Source organism: Pan paniscus, chromosome 19, assembly GCF_029289425.2.
Source record: "Pan paniscus chromosome 19, NHGRI_mPanPan1-v2.0_pri, whole genome shotgun sequence".
NCBI lineage: Eukaryota > Metazoa > Chordata > Mammalia > Primates > Hominidae > Pan > Pan paniscus.
Genome location: NC_073268.2, coordinates 7,937,630 through 7,957,615, shown reverse-complemented (window position 1 = coordinate 7,957,615; position 19,986 = coordinate 7,937,630). Strand labels below are relative to the sequence as shown.

General features: G+C 51.6%; 1 protein-coding gene across 3 annotated transcripts in view; it reads left to right on the top strand.

Annotated features, from left to right (window-relative positions):
- Positions 1-19,986, top strand: part of RPH3AL (rabphilin 3A like (without C2 domains)) — a 214,571-nt gene that overhangs the window by 1,183 nt on the left and 193,402 nt on the right. The window lies entirely within an intron of this gene.

Below are 19,986 nucleotides of genomic sequence, written 5' to 3'. Positions count from 1 at the left end.
TCGGGACGACGGCTCTGGGCCCGCCGTGGAGCCGCCTTTCCTTTCCTGCGCCGCACGGAGGCCTCTGCCGGGGGCGCTGGGGCTTGTGCCTCCTGCCCGGCTGCTCAGAGGGCAGAGCGACGCGAGGGTCGCCTGGGTCCGCAACACCTTGGGGGTCGTCCTGCGGGGAGGCGTCTTGCTGCGGGTGGAGACCCGTCCCCGGGGAGATCAGAGCCACGGAGATTCCGGGGAATGGTCACTGTCACCGTACATCTGTGCAGCGCGCACCTTTGACCCTCCCGGCAGCCTGAGGGCGGGGGGAGCCCTGGGGACGCCCCTGCAGACCCTGGTGGGCGCGTGGGTAGAGCCAGGACTGCAGTCCCGTCCCCGCCCCGCCCGACACCGGGGGAGATCGCGCCCCGGGCCGCCTCCAGCCCCCAACCCCACCCCCCACCCCGCGTCTCTGACATCCCCTCGGCCTCCCATCTCCCATCTCCTGAAAAACGCAAAACCCGGCATCCGAGCCGTCAGCTTGTTTCCTCTTTTCTCTGTCACATTTTCCCACAAGAGCTCGGCACCTGCTGCCCCCTCCCCTCCAGCCGCCCCCTCCCCGCCAGCCGCCCCCCTCCATCCTCTGCAGCCTGGCTGCTGGTGGCCACTTTGCTGAAACTTCTAAACCCAAAAGTCGTTTTGTTTCCAAACACGCCTCTTCTGTGGTGCCTCGGTCGCTCTCCCCGGGAAGCGGACCCCTGCGCGCTGGTGTCCAGCTTGCAGCCTCCCCGCCGTCACTTCTGGGCATGCCTCTCTCCTGGTTCCTTCTCCTTTGCTGAGCCTTTTTCCCCTCTTTCCTGGGACTGTTTTCCCAGGCCCTGTGTTGTACTTCTCACGGGGCTGGCTCCAGGAGTCCTCTGGGAATGCCCCCTCTGACTTCCAGCCCACCCTGTCTTGCTCTCTGCGTGCCACGGTGTCACCGCAAACTCAGCGCACCTGACTGGCCTCCTCCTCCCAGGCAGCTGCCCTCACTCACTTCCCGCTGGTGGGTTTCCCTCATTCTCTGTCATTTACGCTGGTCTCCAAAATGTGTCTGCCTCTCCCCTCTCCTTTGTGATGGATTCCTACAGGCCTTGAACATCTCAGTCCAGAGTACAGAGGCCTCTTAGCTGGTCTCTTTCCTGTGGGAACCCCCTCCAGCCCCATGTGGCAATCCATCCGGCATGTCCCCTCTAGAATGATGGTTCGTTTCACCCTGTCACCGACACCCGCCCCACCGAGATATCTTCAGAGGCTCCATATGTCCTCCTGGGCAAAGCTCAGCTCCCCTGCCCGCATTTGAAGGCCCTCAGTCACGTGGCCTCATTCTCTCAAACTAATTTCCAATCCTGCAGCTTCTTGCCTCCTGCCCCTGGTTGGGCCTTCTCGCCCCTACCCTCTGGGACTTGGCTCAGGTGCAGTTTCCTTGGAAAAGCTTTGCTCACCTCCCTGGCTGCACCGGGGACCCTTCCCACTCCACGATGCCCTCAGGCCACCAGCTGCAGCTGTCGGCTGATCTCACATCCCCTTCTGTCCCTGATGGCAGCGGGAAGCTTGTTCCCCTTCTCTCTGGCTCTCCAGGACTGGGCGCCCTGCAAGCACTCAATGGAGGCATTCCCATCCTCAGGCCTCCAAGAACACCTCCCCAGCATCCTTAATACAATTGAGAGTTCACTTCAAGCACCACCTCCCTCCTGGACAGTTCCGTTCGTCCAGTCCATCTGCGTTCCTGCTGGGCTTGTTGATGGATCCGTTGCAGGTTGTCCCACACGGTTTAGTATTTTGTTCTCTGCTATTAGCCTCCCATTATATCATGAGTGCGAGATATACTTTTCCAGCTCTTAATCATTGCAGCTGTTTGTTGAGTGGGTTGTCCCGTGCCGGGCAGTGTGCTAATCATTCCAGGTAGTCCCTCGTTTTCCTTTATCTTAGAAACATCCAGAGGGGTAAGCATTAGGATTATTGTCCTCATTCTGTTCATAAGGACACAGAGAGGGCCAGAGACCTCCTAAATCACACAGCATATAGGTGGCCAAGGCGGAGGCTGGAACTCAAGTCTGTCTGACTCCTAAAGCTGTTTTTAGATGCTAGGATTTGCTGTTTGTCCAGGAAGGCGTGTTTTTCAGTCCAGGGAGTGTGTGTTACACTTCCATGTCTTCTCAGCCCCTGGCCCAGGTGTGCAGGACTTCTTGGTGGCTTGGTTGGTTGCTTGCTTGCTTGGGACTCTGCTGGACTCCAGGAAAGGACTTTGTAACAAACAGATGGGTAATGATGGGACCAGTGATCCAGGGAGGCTATGACATCAGCCCGAGGAGGCCTTGGAAACAGGCCGTGTTTTTCTGTCTTGCCTTAAGTAAGAGTTGTGAATAGAGAGAACCTTGCAAGGGCCCTGGGATCATTTCTGCCTCTTAAGGCACCTTAAAATGCCCTTTTTTTGTAAACAAAACTAACTCCCCTCACCCCAAATGGGAAAGCCTTCAACTAAGTTTCTTTAGGAGACGTCCTTCCCTTCTCTGTGCAGGTCACTGTCATATGAAAACGAACTCCTGCTGCGAAACACGGTTACCATGGCAACCAGTCTTGCAAGGCTGGAATCTCCTGCTCCTGGGCCTCTTGCACTGTGTGCTTTGAGGGGGTTTCTTCTGTCTTTGTCATCTAAAAAAGCAAAATACTCCAGTTCACTCTTCTTTTGCATCAACATTTAAAAACATTTTTTCCCAGGCAGTGATTTTTGGGTACTTTGGGTGCCCCAGCAGGTTGTCATCAGGCCGCTGGCACACCATTAATAATGACCCCAGCAAAGTCACTGTGGTCGAGGTCCCATTTTGAGTGACATCCAGTGCCTCATGCGTAAAAGGACAGTAGCTGCGGCCGCCACACATCTCTGATGCCTGGAGAGGCTGGCTGAGGGACAGGAGTGATCTGGCGTGGAAGGGAGGGCTTGCTGGTGGAGCTCTGCTCCAGCTGGAGGTGGTAGAGTTGCTTGTCCTCAGTTGCCATCTGCTTTTCTTTGAGGACGTTGCTCACAGATATCCGGGCAGGGGCTGCCCAGAGCAGGGTACCGCAGGGGTGTTGAGAAAGACAGGATACCTTCAGCAGGAATCATTGCTATGAACACTGATGAGTGCTCACCTTGTGCAGATGCTGCTCCTTTGTTTAAACCTCAGCCAAATGATGTTAGAGTACTATTCCCATGTTACAGGTAAGAAAACTGATGCACAGAGAGGTTGAGTGTTTGTCCAAAGACACACAGCAAGGAGGGAACTTTAGTCCTAGAAAGTCTGACTCCTTTGGCCAATAGTCTTTAAAAAAATTTTTTTTTCCATTTTTTTATTACCCAGACTTCAAGGAGATGGCCAATACCCTTTACATGGTGCTCTGTAGACAGTGGAAGGACATGTTTGAAGAATGAAAGGGTAAATTGGAGAGGTGGGGCACATTGGCTTTCCCAAGATTTGAGGCTTAAAGCAGTAGTTTTCAATGATGTATATTTTAGGATGGGTTGCAGTGAAAAGGCATATACTAGAATGTTCATAGCAGCACTATTTGTAATAGCCAAATCCACCCCCCACGGAAATCCTACAATGTCTATCAGCAATAGAATGGACACATAAACTGGGGTGAAGGCAGACAATGGAGCACCCCACTGTGGTGAGAAGGAACAATCTGACCACACAGCATACGTGGATGAATCACACAAACACAATGTCGAGTAAAAGGAACGAGACAGAAAGGAGCATGTCCTGCCTGATTCCACGTCTATAAAGTGCCAAAAGGGCCAAATGCATGGAAGGTGTTGGAAGTGGGGGTCGTGGTTTCCGGGAAGCATGAGGAGGGCTTCCGGGAGGGATGAGGAGGGCTTCCGGGAGGGATGAGGGGGGCTTCCGGGAGGGACGAGGGGGGCTTCCGGGAGGGACGCGGGGGGCTTCTGGGAGGGACGAGGGGGGCTTCCGGGAGGGACGCGGGGGGGCTTCCGGGAGGGACGCGGGGGGCTTCCGGGAGGGACGAGGACGGCTTCCGGGAGGGACGCGGAGGGCTTCCGGGAGGGACGAGGACGGCTTCCGGGAGGGACGAGGGGGGCTTCCGGGAGGGACGAGGACGGCTTCCGGGAGGGACGAGGGGGGCTTCCGGGAGGGATGCGGGGGGGCTTCCGGGAGGGATGAGGACGGCTTCCGGGAGGGACGAGGACGGCTTCCGGGAGGGATGAGGAGGGCTTCCGGGAGGGATGCGGGGGGGCTTCCGGGAGGGATGCAGACGGCTTCCGGGAGAGATGTGGAGGACTTCCGGGAGGGACGTGGAGGACTTCCGGGAGGGACGAGGGGGGGCTTCCGGGAGGCACGAGGAGGGCTTCCGGGAGGGATGCGGGGGGCTTCCGGGAGGGACGCGGAGGGCTTCCGGGAGGGACGAGGACGGCTTCCGGGAGGGACGAGGACGGCTTCCGGGAGGGATGAGGAGGGCTTCCGGGAGGGATGCGCGGGGGCTTCCGGGAGGGATGCAGACGGCTTCCGGGAGAGATGTGGAGGACTTCCGGGAGGGACGTGGAGGACTTCCGGGAGGGACGAGGGGGGGGCTTCCGGGAGGCATGAGGAGGGCTTCCGGGAGGGATGCGGGGGGCTTCCGGGAGGGACGCGGAGGGCTTCCGGGAGGGACGAGGACGGCTTCCGGGAGGGACGAGGGGGGCTTCCGGGAGGGATGCGGATGGCTTCCGGGAGGGACGAGGGGGGCTTCCGGGAGGGACGAGGGGGGCTTCCGGGAGGGACGAGGGGGGCTTCCGGGAGGGATGCGGAGGGGGGGCTTCCGGGAGGGATGCGGGGGGGCTTCCGGGAGGGACGAGGGGGGCTTCCGGGAGGGACGAGGACGGCTTCCGGGAGGGACGAGGAGGGCTTCCGGGAGGGATGCGGGGGGGGGGCTTCCGGGAGGGATGCGGGGGGGCTTCCGGGAGGGATGCGGACGGCTTCCGGGAGGGATGCGGACGGCTTCCGGGAGGGATGCGGAGGGCTTCCGGGAGGCTGCTACTGCCCGGTTCCTTTAATGGGGTGTCAGTCAGAGGGCTGTGTTCCTTCCATCAATGCTAACGCTTACCCGTTCCATGTGTGTACTCCTCTGTGTATGTGTTAGACTTAATACAATGGAGCGAAACAGGAAAAAAGGCTGCAGGGATCCTAAACCCGGGACGTGAATACAGACACACCATTCCAAGAGGCCACTTTGACTTCACTGTACCTGCAGCCCTGGGTTTCTTGTGACAGGTGGGAGGTGGCATGAGGGTGAGCACCCAGGCTCCCGAGGGGTCAGCTCTGGGAACGAGGCAGCTGAGCCCGGGCTGGCTCTGGTTTCTTCCTGTCTGACTCCACCCCGCTGGGTCTGGGGAGAGCTCTCTTAGCTACAAGGTGGCTGCTTGGGTTGGGCGAGCCCCTGAAGTGGCCCTTTTCCTTGCTTTTGGGATGCTTGGGGGTGTAAGCATGGTGATGTGTGTGCCCCCAGCTGGCTATGGGGAGTCCGGCCAGCCTGTAGAAACTGCAGAACACGAGCGGAGCTGCAGCCCCGGGCACAGACATCCTCACCCCTCTGACAGCAGCTGGCTGCCTGCAAAGCACTGGCATTTCAAGGCCTGCGCCAGCCCGTACAGTAAGCAGCATTCACTGGGAGGGCGGCTTCTCCATTCACATGGCAGTTATCTACTGCTGAAAATACCAGAGCACCTTATGTAAGACCGCAATTACGTCGTTAGCACCTCGTGTAAGAGCACTTATTTTACCATGGACACTTAATCAGTTGCGTGTTGGATACTGACGATCCGGTCCTGTCTCCATCACCCAGCTGTGCTCATGGCTAAATTTACATGTTGGTGCATTTTCATCTTTGGTTCTGGCCCATCCAAGCCGTTGAGTGACGCCAGGATTTAGTCTCCTCTTGCTCAGCCCCTCCTTCTCACTCATGGATGGAGTGATGGAGTACCCCCTGACTCACAGAGGTGCAGCATCTCAGAGTTAGGAGGCCTCATCCAAGAGTCTTCTCCACCAGTAGCCAGATGGGCGACCATTTGGGCTGCGCTCCAAGGCTGCCGATGATGTTGGCAGCCTGTCTCAGGGGTGGGCGATGGTTTTCATAGTAAGGAGGAGCCACAGAGCTACACTGAGGCCTGGAGTATCCCAGGGAGGTATGAATGCCTGGCTGAAGCCGACAAGGAGACATATCATAGAGATGGGGTCTGTAAATCTCTGGGATCTGAGGCTTGGAAAGAAACATCATGGTGGATGCAGTTTGGTGAGACCTGTTAAAATAAATGCAGCTGCCCTGTGACATAGTGATTCAGTGATTCTACTTCTCAGGATCTACCCTAAAGAAACGCTGGCACCTGTGCACAGGTGACAACTTCTGGGACAGCCTTTGTGACGGTCTGTGGTGGTGAAAGATCATACACTGTCTGTTTGTTCGTGGTGAGACAGCTCCGTAGACTTGTATTTTCATACCTTGGGCTACTGCGCAACGTTGAAAAGGAATTAGAACTTTATATAAGAACATGAATGACAAGGTGGGCAGATCACCTGAGGTCAGGAGTTCAAGACCAGCCTGGGCAACATGGTGAGACCCCATCTGTACTAAACATGTAAAAATTAGCCAGGTGTGGCAACACACGCTTGTAATCCTAGCTACTTGGGAGGCTGAGGCAGGAGAATCACTTGAACCCGGGAGGTGGAGGTTGCCATGAGCTGAGATTGTGCCACTGCACTCCAGGCTGGGCGACAGGGCAAGACTCTGTCTCAAAAAAAAGAAAAAAAAAAAAAAGTAATGTCTAGTTTAAACCCCTTCCTGAGTGGAGATTCTTTGCTCCATTGGTCCCTGAGTCCTAGGTGGACTGAGACAGAGAGCTTCACTGCATAATGCTTTGCATTCAGGGGCAGCTCAGGAGGTGGAAATTCTTCCCTCTTTTGAGCTGAAATCTGCCTCTGTTGTCCCTCTGGAGCCTACACCTTCCCTTTTCCATGGGGCAAGAGTTTCACTGGTTTACGTTCCCTCTCGTGCCCTCCTCCTCTGGGCACCTCCAGGGTTTCCTGTTGTCTATAGGGTAATACAGCCCATGCCCTCCCAGGTCTGTGGTGCCGGCTCCGTGCTCACGCTCTGCCAGGCTCACCAGCCATCCCCTAAAGTCTGCACAGAACTGAACTGTCCGCCTGGATGTTGCTTGACTTTCACATGAGTTCTTAAAAAAAAAGTCTTTTTTTTTTTAATTATAAAAGTAATTCATGTTCATTGTGGAAAATTTAGAAAATGCAGAAAGCACAAAGAGGAAAATAAAAATCCGTGATTCCCAACCTCCAGAGATAGCCAGTGTTTACTGCTTAAAAATGGAGATGATACTGTAGACATGATTTGGTAACCTGCGTTGATTTCTCTATATTGACTGACATATGTAACAAACATTTTTTCCCTCCTTTTGGCATTTTTCTTTGGTTATTTTTCTCTTTTTAAAGATCTTGTTGCATACCAAGTATTACGATTATTTTTAAACATAGAGAAGGTTTAAATGTTTATGTGGTAATACAGACTGAACGTTTGTGTTCCCCAATATTCCTGGGTTGTGGCGTTCACCCCTAGTGCAGCTGTGTGTGGAGTCAGGAAGTAATTAAGGTTAAATGAGGTCAGAAAGTTGGGGCCCTGATGCAATACGTTAGTGTCCGTATAAACACAGATGCTGGAGAGCGCTCTCCCTCCCCTTCCCCATCCCCCTTCCCTCTCCCCACTCTCTCTTTCTCACCTTCTCTCTTTGTCAATCTCTCTCTCTCTCTCTCTTTTTAAACTGAAAAAAAATTTTTTTATAACAGAGATGGGGTTTTGCCATGTTGCCCGGGCTGGTCTCCATCTCCGGGGCTCAGGCAACCCTCCCACCTTGGCCTCCCAAAGTGCTAGGATTACAGGCACGAGACACTGCGCCTCGCCTCTCTCTCCCTTTGTCAATCTCTCTTTCTCTTTCTCAATCTCTGTCTCTCTCTCTTTTTCTCAATCTCTCTCTCCCTCTCTCTTTCTCTCTCCTTCTCTCTCTCTCTTGCTCTCTCTCTCCCCCTCTTGTCTTTCCCTTCCCCTGGGCCCTCACCATGTCCACAAGCCAGGAGGAGAGGCCTCGCCATAATCGGAGCCAGCTGGCACCTTGATCTTGGACTCTCCAGCCTCCAGGACTGTGAGAAGAAATGCCAGCTGTGTAAGCCGCCCTGTCTGCATATTTCATGGCAGCCTGAACTGACTAATGCATTTCATTAAGTCCATCAGTCTTTTCATTTTATGATTTTTCAAAAACCCTCTGTTTTGGGGTTTGAAAGGTTTTCCTCACCCCAAGTTCAGATAAATGTTCAGTTCTATATTTTCTTCAGGTTCTTTTTTGGTTTCAGCCTTTCCATTCAGCTCTCTTTGACTTCCAATGCTAATCCAATCAAAATTTATTTTGTTTTGTGATGGAAGGGAAGACCTCGATTTTCTTTCTTTCCAAATTGTTGACCTATTATTTCAGTTCACTTTCTTTGCCCACAAGCTGTATTTTAAACTTAAATTTAATTTATTTTTGGAAGATACATTATGAGCATGTCATTTAAGGGGCCGGGTGCAGTGGCTCACGCCTGTCATCCCAGCACTTTGGGAGGCCGAGGCGGGCGGATCACCTGAGGTCAGGAGTCCAATACCAGCCTGGCCAACATGGTCATCCCCATCTCTACTAAACCCCATCTCTACTAAAAATACAAAAATTAGCTGGGTGTGGTGGCTGGCACCTGTCATCCCAGCTACTCTGGAGGCTGAGGCAAGAGAATTGCTTGAGCCTGGGAGGCAGAGGTTTCAGTGAGCAACATTGCACCACTGCACCCCAGCATTGGCAACAGAGTGAGACTCTGTCTCAAAAAAAAAATCACGTCATTTAAAATTCTAAAGGTGTAAAAAGGCAAATGGTGAGAGTCTTCCTCCTCCTTTATCCCTCAGCCTTTCGGGTCCAGGAACTGGTGTTACTAGATTTGAGGTATCCTTCTCTTTCCCTAACTGACTTGAAGTATTAGCTCATCTGCACACTGCACTTTTCTTTGCCCATTTTTTCCCTTTTAGATTATTACTGATTCGTAGGAGATCTCCGTATGTCCACGTACTAGTACTGATCAGATGTCTATTATGCTGCAAATACGTCTCTCAGTTTGTGGCTTGCTTTTTATCTATCTTAATGCATCTTTTGAACAAAATAGTCAAATGCTTCAGTAAGCTTACCATGAACTAAAGTTCAGTAGTTGTTTATGGTATTTTTCTTCCATGGTAAAACATGCATGTAACGAAATACACAAATCTTACCTGCTCCATCTGATGAGCTCAGATAAACACGCAGGCTTGTGCAACCCAGGCTGCTATCAACATAGAGAACATGATCACTGTCCCAGAGCATTCTCTCACACCGCGTCTCCGTCAATCCCTGTCCCGCTCCCCCCACAGTCAGCCACTCTCACGCCCCATCCCCGTCAATCCCTGTCCCACTTCCCCCGCAGTCAGTCACTCTCACACCCCGTCCCTGTCAATCCCTGTCCCACTCCCCCTGCAGTCAGCCACTCTTTGGAGTTTTTTCACCAGAGATTAATTTTTTTTTTTTTTTTGAGACAGAGCTTCACTCTTGTTGCCCAGGCTGGAGTGCAATGGCGCGATCTCTGCTCACTACAACCTCCACCTCCTGGGTTCAAGTGATTCTCCCGCCTCAGCCTCCCGAGTAGCTGGGATTACAGGCGTGCACCACCACACCCAGCTGATTTTTCTATTTTTAGTAGAGACTGGGTTTCACCATGTTGGCCAGGCTGGTCTTGAACTCCTGACCCCAGGTGATCTTCCAGCCTCAGCCTCTCAAAGTGCTGGGATTACAGGCATGAGCCACTGCACCCAGCTACCATAGGTTAATTTTACCTGTACTGGAACTTCATGTAAATGGGATCATACAATGTGTGTTCTTTTGTGAAAGGCGTCTCTCACTCTCATTTGACATCACGTTGTTGAGATTCACCCCAGTTGTTGTTTGGGTCGGTAGTTGCTTCCTTTTGGTCAGTAGTATTCCTTGCTATGAATATGTATAAGTTGCTTATCTATTCACCTGGTGTGAATATGTATAAGTTGCTTATCTATTCACCTGGTGATGGACCTCTGGGCTGTGTTCATTTTTGGCTATTATCAATGGAGTGGCCATAAGTATTCATGTTGACCTTGTTTTTCATTTCTGTTATATACTTTGTTTCTCTTACCTGTTTTTTTTTGATACGGAGTCTCGCTCTGTCGCCCAGGCTGGAGTGCAGTGGCGTGATCTTGGCTCACTGCAAACTCTACCTCCCAGATTCACGTCATTCTCCGGCCTCAGCCTCCCGAGTAGCTGGGATTACAGGCACCCGCCACCACACCCGGCTAATTTTTTATATTTTTAGTAGAGATGGGGTTTCACCGTGTTAGCCAGGATGGTCTCAATCTCCTGACCTTGTGATCCGCCCGCCTCGGCCTCCCAAAGTGCTGGGATTACAGGCGTGAGCCACCACGCCCGGCCCTCTTACCTGTTTTACTTTTTCTAAGAGTGGAATTGCTCGGTCATGGGATAGGTGAACGTTTTTTCTTAAAAAATTGAAGCATAGTGCCTGGCATGGTGGCTCACGCCTGTAATCCCAGCGCTTTGGGAGGCCGAGGTGGGTGGATTGCTTGAGCCCAGGAGTTTGAGACTAGCCTGGGCAACATGGCAAAAACCCATCTCTAAAAAATTAGAAAAATTAGCCAGGTGTGGTAGCATGCACATGTAGTCCCAGCTACTTGGGAGGCTGAGGTGGGAGGTCAAGGCTACAGTGACGCTTGTACCACTGCACTTCAGCTTGGGTGACAGAGCAAAACCCTGTCTCGAAAGGAAAAAAAAAAAAGGAAGCGTAGCATCTCTTCAGAAAACTGCACGCATCAGAAGTATTCTGCATTTTCACAAAGTGGACACACCCCATGTAGTCATCACCCAGCTCAAGGGATGGGAGCTGGGCCCACGCCAGCCTACTTTGCTGGGCTGTCCACTCCGGGATTTGAAACTTGGCAGAGTGAAGCAAGGGGAGAAAGGATTTTGGAGCCACTACTTCCATAGTGGAAGGTGATGGGACTTGAAGGCCTTAGACTGTTGCAGTCTCCATTAGGGTCTTCAGCCTTCTGATTGGTTCTGAGCTACGAGGTATCCCCAAGGTATTCTGCCAGTACATTCCTTTCTGCTTAAGTCGTGCAGACTTGATTTCTGTTGCTTACAACCCCAGTGGATACAGTGTGCCCAGCCAACTACGAGAACCAAAACTTTAGTGGAGTATACCCCTTGTATTGCTAAAACTGAGGGTGTAATTGACCTTTAACCAATCCCTGAGTTTGTACATGACCCCATTTGGACAGTTAGATTCCTGGGCTGACAATGTGAACTCTCAAACAGGCAGTCACTTTAGATCTGACTTGAAAGTTTGTAACAAACTACTTCAAACATTTGGGACTCGTAAAGTGTTATTTTTTTTTTCTTCCTAACTTTAAATTTAGTTCCCAGTTTTGAAACAATTTTCTCTCAGTCCCCAGTGGGACGTTAATGGAGAACACTGGCTTAATTTAGAAGGTGAGATGTAGGAATGCATGTTCTTTTCTGGACTTAATTTTTGGAAACCAGGTTCATTCCTCTTGCTCCTTGATGTAGAGTGTGAGGGATTAGGTGAGGGGGGTGTTTGGTGCAGTGATCAGAAAACAAGGGTTCGATCCAATGTTTTTTTACACCATCCCTTGGGGACTGTTTGCTTAAGAAGGCCCAACACCTAAACTCTTCTGCTCTAAGTGGGGCCTCATTTAAAAGTAAAAAAGGAAATGAATTCTTTTCTGGTTTCTTTTTTTAATGTCATCCAATCACACAGATTAGTGATGAGAAATGGCCCAATTTCAACCGGTCTCTGAATTCTGACAGCCCATGTCCTTGTTAGTGTCAGGGTCTGGGGAGCGTTTGATTAAGGAGAAGGTGCCATGGGTGAGGTTCACAGATGAACGTGAAACTATCTCTAACCCCAAATCCGTCCAGGCTGGGTCTCGAAGCAGCTGCTCAGTTGCCTGTATTTTCCCAGCGTTCGCCCCTCCCCTCCCCACCACCACCGCCTGTTTTGAGAGCTGATTCCTGCAGTGACCTTTCTCTACCTGCCACTTCCAATCCTGCTGGGGGCTTCCCTCATTTGCAGAAACCACTTCTCAGGGTCCAGTGATGCCCATCTGGACATGAAGACCTTTCTCACACCATCTGGCTTGTTATGACCTTCTACTTCCGACGTGAGCTGAGCAGAAACAAGACATGGTTCTTTGCTATGAAGTCTCTTAGCCCATTCAGACTGCTGTATGAAAATACCATCATCCGGGTGGCTTATAGACAACAGACATTTATTTCTGATGGTTTGGAAGCTGGGAAGTTCAAGATCAAGGTGTGGGCAGATTCTGTGTCTGCCCAGGGCCCATTTCCTGGTTCATAGATGGTGCTTTCTTTCTGTGTCCTCACATGGCAGGAGGGGCCAACAGGCTTCCTTAAAAACCTCTTTTATTTATTTATTTTTTTGTGGGAGACCGGAGTTTTATTATTACTCCAATCAGTCTCCCCGAGCATGCAGAGATCGGAGTTTTTAAGGATAACGTGGTGTGTGGGGGAAGCCAGTGAGCCAGGAGTGCTGATTGGTCAGAGATGAAATCACAGCGAGTCAAAGCTGTCTTCTTGTGCTCAGTCAGTTCCTTGGTGGGGACCTCAAGATCAGATGAGCCAGTTTATTGATCTGGGTGGTGCCAGCTGATCCGTCAAGTGCAGGGTTTCCAAAATATCTCAAGCGCTGATCTTAGGAGCAGTTAGGGAGGGTCAGAATCTTGTAGCCTCCAGCTGCATGACTGCTAAACCATAATTTCTAATCTTGGGGCTAAAGTTAGTCCTACAAAGGCAGACTAGTCCCCAGGGAAGAAGGAGGTCTGCTTTGGGAAAGGGCTGTTACCATCTTTGTTTAAACTATAAACTATAAACTAAGTTTCTCCTAAAGTTAGTTCAGCCTACGCCCGGGAGTGAACAAGGGCAGCTTGGAGGTGAGAAGCAAGACGGAGTCGGTCAAGTTAGATCTAACACTGTCTCAGTCATAATTTGGCAACAGTGGTTTGAGTCCCTCCCTTTGGGTTTTATAACATCTTAATCTTAAGGGGTAGAAAAGCCCCTTTTACAAGGACACTAATCCCATTTATGAGGACCTTGCCCATACGACCTAATCACCTCCCAAAGGCCCTACCTCCTCATACCTTGGGGTGTTAGGGTTTCAATACGGGGGCTTTCGGGGGTCGCAAACATTCAGACCACAGCGGTCTATCGCGGGGATACTGCTGAGGAGGTAACTGCTTTGAGCGTCTTGCTCGGCGAGAGCTGCAGGTAGTTCTGGATGTGGTGGGTCTGCCAGACTCATTTTTGCAGGTTGAGCGTCCCATGAGGACGCTGCCTAGAAGGAGCTTTTTGTGTGGTTTGTTGGTAACTTTCTAATGAATGGAATTAACATTATTGGTTTATTATGGTGCTTTTTAACCAGGTGGAAGACAAGTGCCTCCATGAGGGGCACCTCTTCTGATCCTGCGCAGAAGCACCGTGAGGGCTGGGCTGGCCTCAGACTCCTCACAAACCCCTCTTCAGGTTTCAGCATCAGAGGGTGAACAGAGTCACCCTTGACAGAGGGATTGGGAACTAATTTAGCAAAGGGGGAACTTGGGAGTAAAAAGGCCCTACATCGAATCAAAATTTCCTTTACGGAATTGAAAATTTCCATCAGGGTCATGCTCCAAGTCAGAGTAGAAAGGACAGGCCAAGGGGGCAGCCAGGACTCACCTGTGGGGTGACCTCACTTTGCACAGACCTGGTGTCCAGGGCCCAGGCTCGCCTCGTCACTTGAGTCTGGGTGTCATTGAGTCAGTAAGCAGGGTTAGCTCCTGGGACAGGTGAGGGTGCCTCCCCCCGCCCCCCCCAGTCCAGCCCCACAATGGAGGAAGAACTGCAGATTTTCGTCTGTGCGGATGAACTCAGGCCCAGTGGTGGAATTGGTGAGGGGGAAGGTGGAGAAGGACAAAGCCTAACTCAGCAAAGCGCCTACTGTGTGCCTGGCATGGTACTCCGCGCTTAGTACACTCTGGGCTACTCCAGGAACTGCTGGCACCAGAGATGAGTTGCGGGACTGTAGGATTCTGGGAACTTTATTCTGTAAGTACAGAGGAGGCTGGTAGATCTGCCTATGGAACTCATCTGGACCCAATTGTGGGCCACATGAAGACCTTCCCCAGCACTCACTCCCAGCCTTCAGACTCACAGGGGCATATGTCTTAGCCATCGATTGCCACCATATTGGGGTGCAACAAGCTGCCCCAAACCCACTGGCATATGACAGTGAGCATTTATTTCCCTCTCACGTAGCTTGGAGTTGGGTGAGGTTTGGCTGACCTAGGCTGCCCGCAGGAGGACTTGGCTGACTTCAAGCTGCAAATGGGTTTAGGTCTGTTCCATGTGTCTCCGATCCCATTTGGACCAGAGACCACCCAAGGCCTGTTCTGTCTCATGGTGACAGGAGGAGCACAGAGACCACCCAAGGCCTGTTCTGTCTCATGGTGACAGGAGGAGCACAAGAGATCACCCAAGGCCTATTCTGTCTCATGGTGACAAGAGGAGCACAGAGACCACCCAAGACCTGTTCTGTCTCATGGTGATAGGAGGAGCACAGAGACCACCCAAGGTCTGTTCTGTCTCATGGTGACAGGAGGAGCACAAGAGACCACCCAAGGCCTGTTCTGTCTCATGGTGACAGGAGGAGCACAAGAGACCACCCAAGGCCTGTTCTGTCTCATGGTGACAGGAGAAGCACAAGAGACCACCCAAGGCCTGTTCTGTCTCATGGTGAGAGGAAGAACACAAGAGACCACCCAAGGCCTGTTCTGTCTCATGGTGACGGGAGGAGCACAAGAGACCACCCAAGGCCTGTTCTGTCTCATGGTGACGGGAGGATCACAAGAGATCACCCAAGGCCTGTTCTGTCTCATGGTGACGGGAGGAGCACAAGAGACCACCCAAGGCCTGTTCTGTCTCATGGTGACGGGAGGAGCACAAGAGACCACCCAAGGCCTGTTCTGTCTCATGGTGATAGGAGGAGCACAAGAGACCACCCAAGGCCTGTTCTGTCTCATGGTGATAGGAGGAGCACAGAGACCACCCAAGGCCTGTTCTGTCTCATGGTGATAGGAGGAGCACAGAGACGACCCAAGGCCTATTCTGTCTCATGGTGACAGGAGGAACACAAGTGACCACCCAAGGCCTGTTCCGTCTCATGGTGACAGGAGGAGCAGAAGAGACCACCCAAGGCCTGTTCTGTCTCATGGTGAGAGGAAGAACACAAGAGACCACCCAAGGCCTGTTCTGTCTCATGGTGACAGGAGGAGCACAGAGACCACCCAAGGCCTGTTCTGTCTCATGGTGACAGGAGGAGCACAGAGACCACCCAAGGCCTGTTCTGTCTCATGGTGACAGGAGGAGCACAGTGACCACCCTAGGCCTGTTCTGTCTCATGGTGACAGGAGGAGCACAAGAGACCACCCAAGGCCTGTTCTGTCTCATGGTGACAGGAGGAGCACAAGAGACCACCCAAGGCCTGTTCTGTCTCATGGTGACAGGAGGAGCACAGAGACCACCCAAGGCCTGTTCTGTCTCATGGTGACAGGAGGAGCAGAAGAGACCACTCAAGGCCTGTTCTGTCTCATGGTGACAGGGGGAGCACAGAGACCACCCAAGGCCTGTTCTGTCTCATGGTGACAGGAGGAGCACAAGAGACCACTCAAGGCCTGTTCTGTCTCATGGTGACAGGAGAAGCACAAGAGACCACCCAAGGCCTGTTCTGTCTCATGGTGACAGGAGGAGCACAAGAGACCACCCAAGGCCTGTTCTGTCTCATGGTGACGGGAGGATCACAAGAGATCACCCAAGGCCTGTTCTGTCTTATGGTGACGGGAGGAGCACAAGAGACCACCCAAGGCCTGTTCTGTCTCATGGTGACAGGAGGAGCACAAGAGACCACCCAAGGCCTGTTCTGTCTCATGGTGACAGGAGGAGCACAACAGACCACCCAAGGCCTGTTCTGTCTCATGGTGACAGGAGGAGCACAAGAGACCACCCAAGGCCTGTTCTGTCTCATGGTGATAGGAGGAGCACAAGAGACCACCCAAGGCCTGTTCTGTCTCATGGTGATAGGAGGAGCACAGAGACCACCCAAGGCCTGTTCTGTCTCATGGTGACGGGAGGAGCACAAGAGACCACCCAAGGCCTGTTCTGTCTCATGGTGATAGGAGGAGCACAGAGACCACCCAAGGCCTATTCTGTCTCATGGTGACAGGAGGAACACAAGTGACCACCCAAGGCCTGTTCTGTCTCATGGTGACAGGAGGAGCAGAAGAGACCACCCAAGGCCTGTTCTGTCTCATGGTGAGAGGAAGAACACAAGAGACCACCCAAGGCCTGTTCTGTCTCATGGTGACAGGAGGAGCACAGAGACCACCCAAGGCCTGTTCTGTCTCATGGTGACAGGAGGAGCACAGAGACCACCCAAGGCCTGTTCTGTCTCATGGTGACAGGAGGAGCACAGTGACCACCCTAGGCCTGTTCTGTCTCATGGTGACAGGAGGAGCACAAGAGACCACCCAAGGCCTGTTCTGTCTCATGGTGACAGGAGGAGCACAGAGACCACCCAAGGCCTGTTCTGTCTCATGGTGACAGGAGGAGCAGAAGAGACCACCCAAGGCCTGTTCTGTCTCATGGTGACGGGAGGAGCACAAGAGACCACCCAAGGCCTGTTCTGTCTCACGGTGACGGGAGGAGCACAGAGACCACCCAAGGCCTGTTCTATCTCATGGTGACGGGAGGAGCACAGAGACCACCCAAGGCCTGTTCTGTCTCATGGTGACAGGAGGAGCACAAGAGACCACCCAAGGCCTGTTCTGTCTCATGGTGACGGGAGGAGCACAGAGACCACCCAAGGCCTGTTCTGTCTCATGGTGACAGGAGGAGCACAAGAGACCACCCAAGGCCTGTTCTGTCTCATGGTGACGGGAGGAGCACAGAGACCACCCAAGGCCTGTTCTGTCTCATGGTGACGGGAGGAGCACAGAGACCACCCAAGGCCTGTTCTGTCTCATGGCGACGGGAGGAGCACAAGAGACCACCCAGGGCCTGTTCTGTCTCATGGTGACGGGAGGAGCACAGAGACCACCCAGGGCCTGTTCTGTCTCATGGTGACAGGAGGAGCACAAGAGACCACCCAAGGCCTGTTCTGTCTCTTGGTGACAGGAGGAGCACAGAGACCACCCAAGGCCTGTTCTGTCTCATGGTGACAGGAGGAGCACAGAGACCACCCAAGGCCTGTTCTGTCTCATGGTGACAGGAGGAGCACAGAGACCACCCAAGGCCTGTTCTGTCTCATGGTGACAGGAGGAGCACAGAGATCACCCAAGGCCTGTTCTGTCTCATGGTGACAGGAGGAGCACAGAGACCACCCAAGGCCTGTTCTGTCTCATGGTGACAGGAGGAGCACAATGAGGACCAGCTGAATCGTACATGCACATTTCCAGCCTTTTTTCACATCATATTCACTAACATCCCATTAGCTAACACAAGGCTCACGGCCAACCTCAACACAGGTCAGGGATGTACACTGCCTACTTGTAGTCCCTGGCACGGCGTGGCTGTTTACACCACTGCAGGGAGTGAGAAGCTGAGACCAGTCATGTAGCCTACTCTAGGATGAGTGTCAGTCATTCGCTCAGTAAATATTTATTGAGAGTTTACAGTGTGCCAGGCGTTGAGCGGCTTCGGGCAACAGAATGGTGAACAAGGCAGGCCTGGTTCTTCTTGCCTTATGGAACTTACATTCTAGTGATGGGAAAATACAGGAAAGATCTCTGTCCATCATTAATTGTTTAATTACAACTGTGATAATCACTACAAAGGGGAATTATGGAGGAACGAGGTGCCGGTATCAAAGGGCCTGGCCTGGGCCAGGGAGGAAGATACGGTTGAATTCAGAATTGAAGGTGAGTGTTAATGAGGCAGGGAACACTCATGAAGATTAATAGCACAGCTGACTTCTCATCTGAAGCCCTGGAAAGCAGGAGGCAGTGGGTGGCACAGCCAAAGTGCTGAAAGAATTTAAAAAGTTCTTTAAAGAATTCTATATCCAGAAAAACTATCCTTCAAAAATGAAGGAGAGGCCGGGTGTGGTGGCTCATGCCTGTAATCCCAGCACTTTGGGAGGCCGAGGCGGGGGGATCACGAGGTCAGGAGATCGAGACCATCCTGGCAAACATGGTGAAACCCCGTCTCTACTAAAAATACAAAAAAAAATTAGCCGGGTGTGGTGGCGGGCGCCTGTAGTCCCAGCTGCTCAGGAGGCTGAGGCAGGAGAATGGTGTGAACCCAGGAGGCGGAGCTTGCAGTGAGCTGAGATCCTGCCACTGCACTGCAGCCTGGGTGACAGAGTAAGACTGTGTCTGAAAAAAAAAAAAAAAAAAAAGAGAAATTAAGACATCCTAGATTAATATAATAAAAACAGAGAGAATTTGTCACTGGCAGGCATGGCCTATAAGAAATCCTAAAGAGAATCCTTCAGGCCGACATGAAAGGGCACTAGGCGGTGACTGAAATCCATATGACAATACAAGGAGCATCTAAAGGGGTGAGTATATTCTGCTAGTAATTCTTCTGTCTGATTGAAAAGATAACTGCGGAAAGCAATGCTTGTTAAAACTTTGTTGATGGGCTTATAATGCACCAAGATATAATTTGTATAACAATAATAGCACAAAGGAGTGGAGGGGACAGAGCGATGTTGGAGCAAAGGTTTTGTGTACTATTGCAATTAGGTCAGTATTAGTCCAGGTTAGATTGTTTTAAATTAAAATGTTAATTGTAGTCTCCAAGGCAACCATTAAGAAAATAACTTTAAAAAATGGAAGAGGAGCATTAAGGGTGATGCTAGAAAATACCTATTCAACACAAAAGAAGGCAGAAATGGGAAAATATAGGAATAAAAAGACAAGACATATGGAAAGCAACTAGCAAAATGGCATAAATCCTATCTTATCTGTAATTACATTAAATACAAATGGACTAAATTCTCCAATAAAAAGAGCATGGCAGAACGGATTTACAAGAGACACACTTTAGATTCAAAGACACAAATGGGTGTAAAGTAAAAGGACAGAAAAAGATATTCTGTGCAAGCAGTAACCGAAAGAGAGGTGAAGTGGCTCCACAAGTAGCAGACAAAATAGGCTTTAAGGCAAAAATTGTTACTAGGGACAAACAGGGACATTTTATAATGACAAAGGAGTCAACCTATCAGGAAAGCCTAATAATTATAAAGCTGTATGCACCTAACAAGAGACCCCCAAAATACATGAACCAAAACCAACAGAAATGAAGGGAGAAATACAAAATCCAACAATAACCGTTGGAGGCTTCGAGGTCCCACTTTCAATAATGGATAGAATGAGTAGGCAGAGAAGCAACAATGAAATAGACTTGAAAACACTGTAAATCAACTGGACCTAACAGACATCTGCAGAACTCTCCACCCAGCAACTGCAGGATGCAGGTTCTTCTCACATGCCTGGGAGGACAGACATCTGCAGAACACACCACCCAGCAATCACAGGATGCAGGTTCTTTTCACGTGCCCGGGAGGACAGACATCTGCAGAACTCTCCACCCAGCAACTGCAGGATGCACGTTCTTCTCACGTGCCCGGGAGGACAGACATCTGCAGAACACGCCACCCAGCAACTGCAGGACGCACGTTCTTCTCACATGCCCGGGAGGTGTTCTCCAGGAGAGGCCATATGTTAGGCCATAAAACAAGACTTGGTAATTTTTCTGGTCTTGCTCTGTTTCCC